At 48.7% G+C, this 8867-nt stretch overlaps 1 pseudogene; it reads left to right on the forward strand.

Annotated features, from left to right (window-relative positions):
• Window positions 1-8559, forward strand: part of LOC102010302 — a 15416-nt pseudogene extending 6857 nt beyond the window's left edge.
• Window positions 8560-8867: the final 308 nt, after the last annotated feature.

An 8867-nucleotide genomic window follows, 5' to 3' on the forward strand; every position in this document is an offset into this window, starting at 1 on the left:
TGATTACCCAGGGCTCCTCCATGGAGATGAGAGTCTGGCCAGAGGGAGAAGGCAGAGTATGCCCCGGGGCCCCCTCATTCCTGTTAGACTAACTGGTAGGACGGGTCTGAGCTTTGGGGCCTCTGCTTCAGAGGGCAGACCAATCTCCAGTGGTCACCTTTGCATTCAAGGCATGGCCCAGGGGGCTTTGTAGGGCAGTTCCTCTTGAGGTGGCCTGGGTTTTAACAGTGGTAGCAGATTAATGTAGTTGTCGAGTTCTTCTTGGGGCCCAAGACACTCAGACTTAGGGTCTGTTTCTCTTAGTGCTGCAGCAAAAGCAGCTGCTTTTTCTCAGTCTCTTTGTTTTCTCTCCTTGGCCTCCTCCTTGCCATGGCTATAGAATACTGAGGAGACAGTTCTTACTAACATCCCAAGTGAGCCATCTGGGGTGAAAGCCATTTTTTGTAGCTTTTTCTCTCCAGCTCCCAGCACATTGGGACCCTGCAACCACTTAGTGTCCTCTCCCCAACCGTCAGCACAGGCAGCGGGAATCTCTGTGCAGACCTCTCTGGAGCTCCATGAGTTCCTCCACCACAGCCTCTACTGTCAGGGGAAGAAAGGCTTTCAGGGGGTCTCCCCAGGTATTGTGCAAGGTCCTCCTGGTATCCAGCTTCTGAATGGCTCTTGTGACCCTGGTCAAGTAGACCTCTGAGTCTTTGGGCATAGTCTGTATTCTCATATTCTCCAAGTCCTTGTTCAGCAGCTGCTCCTCTGCTCACTCTGGACCTTTCTGGTTCTCAAGGGCAGGGGCAAGAGCAACCCATGTGGCATGTATTCCCAAGGGTTTCTCCATGTCAGAATGATTCATGCAAGTCCCCGGGCAGGCCTTCGCAGCCAGTGCTTGGCAGGCTAATTGTGTCACTGCTTCCCTGTGCCATGATAGTTCTTGACCACGTGGCAGTGGCTGGCTTGAGAGCTGCTGCGTGGCTTCCCAGGCACTGGCTGCCCGCCTCCCGGGTACCTGTGTGGCTAAGGTCTGGCCCAAAGGCTGGCACACCCCACTGCATGCCTTCCAGGTGCTGGCTGCCTGCCTCCAGGGTGCCTGCATGGCTAGGGTCCAGCCCAACGGCTGGCGCTCCCTGCCACATGGCTTCCCAGGCGCTGCCACTGTTCTTTAGAAAATCAACTATTGATTTAGTAGGCATGTTAGTGAAAATTTCAAAATTTTTCTTCTTAATACTGTTTCTTGTTTTCTGCAATTGTATACCCTGAATTTTTTTTCCTTTTTCAATTTTCTAGAAACTCATGTTTGTTTTGCTGTACTCTTAAATCTTAGGTATATAGAGAATTTGTTTTACTTAATGCCTGATTAAATAATATCTTATAAATGATGGTTTTTCTTTTCATTTTCAAAGTTAAGATTTCTTTATATCCTAGATTTCCTAAGTTTAGTTTGATAATATTTCAGATAACTTTAAGACATTTCCATGAAGTAGCGTGATTTCTCTTGGTCTTGTATTAGGTAAGTTGTAATTTTAGAACAGAATTCTGAGGCCCTTTTAGTTAGAGTTTCCATAGTTTGCTTTAAGTGTTAAAATGTTAGCTGTACAGCTGGAAGGAATTGTGGGATCTGTTTAGTGGTCAATGTATAGTCTCTTGGCCAGATTTGACACAATATACTTTGATTATCCTGCATTGTGTCCCTTTAAAAAACTGGAACATGTCTACACCCTGCAGTCAGGACAGAGCACACAGACCTACAGAAGATAAGGCAGCATTGGGATGAATTTCTGCAAGGTCACTGATGGCTACAATCCCTTGCTCTAAACCACTGCCCAGTGTCCCAAATTCCAACTACTCTCTCTTGCTTTCCAGAGACCCACATCATCCCTTCCGATGATCCCTTAGTACCTCGGACCCTACCTTTGAGAGCCCGCTAGTCCAGTCCTTGCCCTGCCTCTGAGAGCTGTTCTCCTCCCCTGAGCTGTGGGCCCCGCCTTCCCAGCTGCTCAGTGTCCTTGCTGTGGCCAGCAGGGCCTCCTTATCCTGCACACGATCCCTCTTCCCCTCATTCGTTTCAGGGTACAGGATGTGTCTAGATACTAGGATGAGGACGTGTCTCATAGTTTCAAAATCTCTCTCCTGAGGCTCCCATCCCACTTCTAGTCTCTAACAGCCAAAGCATAGTCAGTTTGAAGGACAGTCATCTTCACTGGGACTGGTCACTTTTTGCAATAAGGGAGGCACCAGACGTAGGAGCAGCAATGTGTAGTATTTGTTCAATGTCTTTAAAAATTATTCTAATTCATGTTAGCTTTTTAAGGAAAGCCATTTCCTCTATTGGATCTGGAAATGTTATATCTCCATGTTCAAGATTTATAAATAAGATCTGGACAAACCTTTAATGTAAAAGAACTATTATTCATGGCCCAGACATAGTGTGTGAGTGTGTATGTGTGCGTGTGTGTATGTGTGTGCACATGTGTGTGTCACATATGCATGCACACACATGCATCATGCTGTCACTTCACTGTGGGCAAACCCACATGGGGCCTTAGGCTGCTTCCCGAGCCTGGGCACACTCCAGGGACCTGAGCTGGGACAACTGGCCCTGTCTGAAAGCATGAGCAACATGTGCAACAGGAGCTGCACTCTGACGGCCCTGGTGACACAGTCTCTGAGCCACCCAACTTCACAGAGACTGGCAGAGTGTGGGATTTCTCTGACTTAACAGAGAGGACCTCTGCCTGTCTTCTTCCATACCTTATCCCTGGTGGTTGGAAACGTCTATTGATATACTAAATTTACATCCTGCAGTCCTTCAAAATAGGAGCTTATTTTCAAAATTTATTTCCTGCAGAGCAGCAACCTGGCCTTTTATCTTGTGAACCATTTTATTTTTAAAGTTCAACTCATCTGTTTTCATTTATCCATTATGTTTTGTGAGATTCTTTAAGCAAGGCAAAAGGAACAAAGAGCAATGAACTGCACAGTTCTTCATTCTGAAGAGTTCTCTGCCTTCAGAGAAGAAGCTGGCTGTGCCCTTCTGGGCAGTGTACCACAAGTGTTAGATCACAGAGTGACTTTGAAGGCCATCTGAGCCACCTTCTCATACCAAGATAAGCAGAGACTTTCCCAAGCCAGACCAGAGTTAGAATCCAGGTACCTAGACAGAGGAGGGGCTCACCTTGGCCTCATTCAGGTCTTAGGCTGTGGTCCTCTGGACACCCTCCTGTCTTGCCTTGGAAACATGAGAGGTGTCTGGTCATTGGAGCCCCATCTTCCACCCCAGTGCACCCTCTAGCAGTTCCACTCACGTCCCTGTTCTGTGCAGCATGAGAATCTCTAGCTCACCGGCAGTACATCGCAGTGAGGGCACCGCGGATACCCTGTGGCCTCCAGGTTGTTGCACTTAAATTCACAAACAGCTGAATGACGGATGGGCTGAGTCTCCTCAACTCCCTAAAGGAAAATTTAGAGACCACCCTGGTCCTGTGTCTGCCCCTAGTCCTGGCCCTGGTGCCATTTCACTGACACTGTCCCTGCAGAGGGGAGGTTGTGGTGCAAAGTAAAACTTCGGGTAGCTCTCAGTTTGGCCAAGTCTTCTTCCAATCATGGGCCCCCAAATTAAACTCTCAGGCTGCCCGCCTTCCACCGGAGCTTTTAGCCCGTCCTCCGGAGCCTGCGGGATTTTGGCAGTTAAGGGGTGAAGACTGAGAGGTACAAGGAAGGAAAGGGAGGAGAACAGCTTTGCTCCTTCACCATCTGGCCTGTGTCCAAGTGCATTGTTGACTCCTTGTGGACCTGGCAGGATATGGGGGTGGGAAACCACTGTCGGTGTTAATTAAGGAGCAGAATAGCTGAGCCCTGCTTTTGGCTTCTGGTCGGCCAGGCTTGCTCCAAGTACCATGCCAGATGAGGCTACTTACCTCACCCTGCCCTTGGGGCCCCAACGCCTAGCTCTTAGGTTCTCTAGAGGTGAGGGGGGAGGGGTATTTGACATGGGGGGGTAAGGGAGAGGGCTCGAGGGAAGGGGTCAGTGGGAGGGGGACACTCTAGGACTCATTCCTGTCCTCGTTGCCTCCTGCATAGTCAGAGTTCAGCTCTGCTGGAGCCAGAAGGCTCAGTCCATAGCATCAGCACCATGTTCATGAGGCTGGGTTCTTGGGACATTCTCAGGTGAGGGTGGGGCCCACCTAGAGGCAGGGAAGAGGAAGCAGGGAATTTAAGAGATAGATGCTCTTGAGGACTTGGAGTCTTTGCCTTCCCTCAGTGCTCTGGAGCTCACATGCCTGTGATACTCTGTGTGTTTGTGTTGGGAGGTAGGGGAACAGTTAATAAACTGAAGGGTCTCACCTCTGACGTGGGGGCCAGTTCTAGCAGAAGGATCTGCTTCAGGAGTTGGTGAGAATCACAGCTGTGCTTCTCAGGAGCTCACATATGGGGTGGGGGTGCGCATGTAGTGGGCATGTATAGGGGGATACTGGGTGGTGTTAGGCGGAAGCTGGGAACTTACCTAGAGGAGATACTGTACTGTCAGGGTCCCTTCACCTCTGACCCTGCTGCTACTGTATCTCTCTCAGATGACCCATGCCATCCACCTGCTCCTGCAATGCACAGATACCAGCTATAAGGAGAAGAGATACACCATGGGGAATGGTAATGGCACCCTCCTGCTCATACCTGTGCCAAGTCCTGGTGATTGGTGCCCTACAGCCCATGCCCTGGACATGTTTTTTCAGTTCACCACCCCTCTACCTGTTAGACCCAGGGCCTGCTTCCTCCCCTAAGCCCTTTTGAGAGCAAATCATTTGGAGAAGAATGAGGGATCCCACTTTACCTGTAATTGGGTCAGATCCACTTAGCACTTGCCTAAACCAGAGTCCCACAGAGTCCCACTCCTAAGCCAGAGTCCCACAGGGTCACAGCCCTTACAAGCACACTTTACCCTGCAGCCTTGGAATGTGAGACTCAGTGGTTCAGAGTGCAGATCCACTGTCTCAGGGGATCTTGTCCCTGACTCTGTGGGAGGGTCTGAGGAAACAGGGTTAAATTTAAATGTTTGTTTTTACTTCATCTTTGCCACAGCTCCAAACTATGACAGAAGCCAATGGCTGAATGAGAAGTTCAAGCTGGACTTTCCCAATGTAAGTATGGGGGTGGGGTAGATCAAGGAAGTGAAAGTTATCCCTACCTTATCTCCTTTCCCAGCTAAAAGTTTCTACGATCAGTGCTGCTGCTCAACCACTATACTGACGGGCCTTTGTCCCTGCTCATTCATTCATTCTACAGTACTTTTGCATAGGGCTTACTATGGGCAGGTGCAGAGGGTCTGCCATAACTCAAAGAAAGGATGCTGGGATCTGGTATTCAAGCTAACTTTTCCTGCTTGTCCATGCAACTGCCCTACCTAATTGATGGGACTCACAAGCTCATCCAGAGCAATGCCATGCTATGCTACATAGCCAGAAAGCACAGCATGTGTGAGTAGGACTGGCTTTACAGTATGGGGATGGACAGTGGTCATCCCCTTGGGCTTGGATGGATGGGATGCTGAGGGTAAGTCCTTGTTTTGTGGGCTTTAGGTGGGGAGACAGTAGAGGAGAAGATTCCTGTGGACATTTTGGAAAATCATGTTATGGACACCCATATGCAGCTTGTTGTAGTCTGTTACAACCCTGATTTTGTGAGTGCCCTTCAATGGCTCTGGGCCAGGTAGGGCTGGAGCAGGAGTTAAACTCTTATGTTATGTGTTGTTTTGAATTTGAACTCCTTAACAATACTGACTCTCCAAAGAATTACTTGTTCTAGCAGCAGATCAACCCTCATAACTCCAAAATTGTGTCAAATAAATATTGTGTGAATCAATTGACACCAATCTTTGGTGACAACTCAAGACAGTTCAGGGAGGAAACTCAGTTCTTAGACATTAGAGTTTATGTTCAGAATTTCTTTCTGATCATTATCTCCTGCTATGGGCCTTATCTCCTAGCTGTTCACATCATCTGCCTGCTCCTGGAATGTGGAAACACAAACCAAACAAGTATGAGATAGGCGAATGTCACGTAGCCTGGTTTTCAGGTGTCTGCCACACTGGTTCCCCAGTGCTGTGTCCTTGACACCAGCATGAGTTGGGACCTTTTCCTAGTAGGCAGCTCAGGGTCAATCAGAGGGCTTCTGTCCCTTCCCCTTGCCTTTCAACATTGAATACGCCTCAAGTTTATGCGCACTACTCAAATGTCCACTGTATACTCCTGCAAACCCACTAGCTAGGCCTTTGTAGTCTCTCCTGGATCTTTTCTTACTTTGCTTTTTTGATGTCATCAGACATCTGAGTCCAGAGCCTGCCAGGTGCTCGGGTACCTGGGTCTGATTCACAGCACTTGGTTTGTACATCGGCAGTGACAGATTCAAGGACAGAGTTGTTTTCCTGTCTGACTTCCCATCACCCCTGACAAATGGACATTGCTACCAGGTAGGAATCTAATAAATGATGAAACATTAGATGGATGCCCATAACCTAACTTGGGGCCAGTTGCACGAAGACGGCTGCACACTCCTGGCAAGCCAGGGCCATGCACAGCTAGGGCCTGGCCCCCTTTGCCGGGTCACTTGTGTCTGAGGATGGTGACAGCTGATTTCTGCTTCAGGAGAAACAAAATCAGAGTACTTGGAGAGGCTTCCTGACAAGATAAGCTCTTACAGTTCCTGAGGGAAGTGGCCATGGTTTGCAGGGGACAAGTAAAGGGGAAAAGCGATGGGGAAGAGAAGTTGTCATTCTTCCTCAGTTAGAGCTTCCAGCCCACTCACTGTGGCCTTTTGCAGATCACCTATGTGGATTTCCTTGCTTATGATGTCCTTGACCACAACTGTATATATGAACCTAAGTGCCTAGATGCATTCCCAAACCCAGAGGACTTCATGTCCCTCTTTGAGGTGATAGTCCACAACCTTTTTCCTCTTTCCTCCTTCTTCCCTTCTCCACTTCCACGCTGATTGCCTAGTGCTTGACTTGAACTGATGAATAACTAATGTGTATTGATTACTGGCTATGTATGGCAGAACCTGTGCCCAGTATCTTACATCCATTGTGTCAAATTTATCATTGCAGAATTACAGGCCCCACTGTACAGATAAGGGAACTGAGTCTGTAAAGAGTAAGTTTGGGCCGGGGATATAGCTCAGTGGCACAGTGCCTGCCTGGCAAGTGCGAGATCATGAATTCGATTCCTGGTACCAAACAAAAAAAGAAGTCACTTGCTCAAGCTCCTAAGACCAGGACAGGCTGCTTGGGTTCCTCGTTGGCTTCTGGCTTCTAAATGCAGCAGGCAATGACTCTCCTTATTTTGTGCACAAAGGAAAAAGTCCGAGGCCCTTGTGTAGCCTGGGTTTGCAGCCCAGCACTCTGTGTGTACAGCTGGCATTGGGAGGGCTAGGACGAGGCTGGGTGATATGAAGTATCAAGATGCAGACAATGAGGTTGGGTGCAGTGGTGCACGCCTGTAATCCCAGCACTCGGCAGGCTGAGGCAGGAGGACCATCACAAGTTTGAGGCCATCCTGGGCAACACAGTGAATTCAAGGCCAGCCTGAACTGCATAGTGAGATCCTGTTTAAAAAAACAAGGTGAAGACAACATGACACTGCAGAGTGCCTTGATTAATCAGATCCCCAATTTAGGAAGGAAGCACTGTGACCTCAGGGCTGTAGCTATTGCCGGATTAAGTACACACACGGGATTTTATCTTTAATTGTTCTCTGGTGGGGTACTTTCCTTCCCTTTCTCTTCTTCCTCTGAATTCTTGTAGTACCCTCGTGTTCCATTTGTGAAATGAGGTTTTTCACTTACTTTCACTTGTGTTTCTGACATTCTGCTCTATATGTGGCACCTTAGCGCCAGGATTTGTGAGTCACTGGGTGAGATCAGGGCCTTCTTCCACCCAGCACTGGAACGCTCTCAGCCCTTTTTCCTGCTAGGTCCCTCTTCTGTGCAAATCCAGACAAGAGGGAGCCTGCCTGTAGAAAAGGAGAATGTTTGTGTGGAGGGGAGTGGCTGGGTCTCCTGTAGGGAGGACAGGAAGGGGTACAGCAAAGAGAACACAGAGCCGGAGAGACAGCCAGGCTGAAGCTACCTTTTCCCACTTATTAGCTGTGTAAGCATGAGAAGGTTGCTTAACCTCTCCACCTCAGGTTCCTTCCGGATAAATGATGATGGTAGCACTGACCTTGCAGAGTTATTGAGTGGAGTTTTTCAATTTATATTGTAACCCGTAGACGGTATTAAGCACCTTGCATAGTGTAGAGTTTCTTAAGTAGTAAGCCTTAGCAAGGTGGGACATTAAATAAAGCAAAAAAGTTACCCAGAGCTGGGAGCTAAGCAGACTGTGTTGCGTTACAGTACTTGAGTCCACTTAGAAGGCTGCGTCCTGGAGTGAATTGTGTGAATGCCAAGGGGGCAGCAGCACTGAGCTTCTGCTTTCTTTTTCCTACTCACAGGGCCTGAAGGACATCTCAGCCTAAGGAGGCCAGTCGTTCCTTGTGGGCCCTGTGTATTTAAAGATGGCCCTGGGGGAACAAGTAGGACCTGTAGTGCCAGGACAGGGAGAAGGGATCTATGGCTGCCCTGGCTGGTGCCGGGCTGCAGGGTACACCGGCACTATGCACCCCAGCCTCACTCTTCTCATTCTTTTCTCCCTTATTCCACCCTCTTCCTGCAAGAAAGCGCCCCTTTTTCTACCTAACCTCTCTCCCAGTCAAACTTACTGTCTCATTTTTTTTAAAGTAAAGGTCCCTCCTCCCCTTCTTCATACCTGCTCTAAATCTAACCAAAAAGTCCTCAGCTCTGCCTCCAGGTGCCTATGGATCCTGACTTGAATGACCACTACTGCC

This window comes from Chinchilla lanigera, unplaced genomic scaffold (assembly GCF_000276665.1).
Source record: "Chinchilla lanigera isolate Chin_1 unplaced genomic scaffold, ChiLan1.0 scaffold00034, whole genome shotgun sequence".
Lineage (NCBI taxonomy): Eukaryota > Metazoa > Chordata > Mammalia > Rodentia > Chinchillidae > Chinchilla > Chinchilla lanigera.